Source organism: Lagopus leucura, unplaced genomic scaffold, assembly GCF_019238085.1.
Source record: "Lagopus leucura isolate 7727_CA_CO unplaced genomic scaffold, USGS_WTPT01 27977-0_obj-0_obj, whole genome shotgun sequence".
NCBI classification, from domain to species: Eukaryota; Metazoa; Chordata; class Aves; order Galliformes; family Phasianidae; genus Lagopus; species Lagopus leucura.
Window position 1 is genome coordinate 4,626 of NW_024968008.1, and position 590 is coordinate 5,215.

Sequence of the window (590 nt, forward strand, 5' to 3'; positions counted from 1 at the left end):
GGGGATTGGGGGTGTGGGGACGTGAAGGTGAGGGCGTGGGGTGATTGGGGTGGGGGTTTGGGGACCTCAGAGCCGGGGTGTGGGGATGGAGGATGGGGATTTGGGGGCAGTGGGGCAGTGGGGTGAAGGTTTGGGGATGTGAGGGTGAGGAATTGGGGACGTTGGATCAAGGCTTTGGGGATGTGGGGACGCAACGATGAGGATGTGGGGGTTTGGGGACCTGAGAGCAAGGGTGTGGGGATGGAGGATGAGGATTTGGGGCCGTGTGGCACTGGGGTGAAGGTTTGGGGACGTGTGGGTGAGGATTTGGGGATGTTGGATCAAGGCTTTGGGGACGTGGGGACGCAAAGATGAGATCTGGGGGCTTTGGGGTGAGGGTTTGGGGACCTGAGAGCAAGGGTGTGGGGACGGAGGATGGGGATTTGGGGGCAGTGGGGCACTGGGGTGAAGGTTTGGGGATGTGAGGGTGAGGATTTGGGGACGTTGGCTCAAGGCTTTGGGGACATGGGGACACAAAGATGAGATCTGGGGGCTTTGGGGTGGGGGTTTGGGGACCTGAGAGCAAGGGTGTGGGGACGGAGGATGGGGAT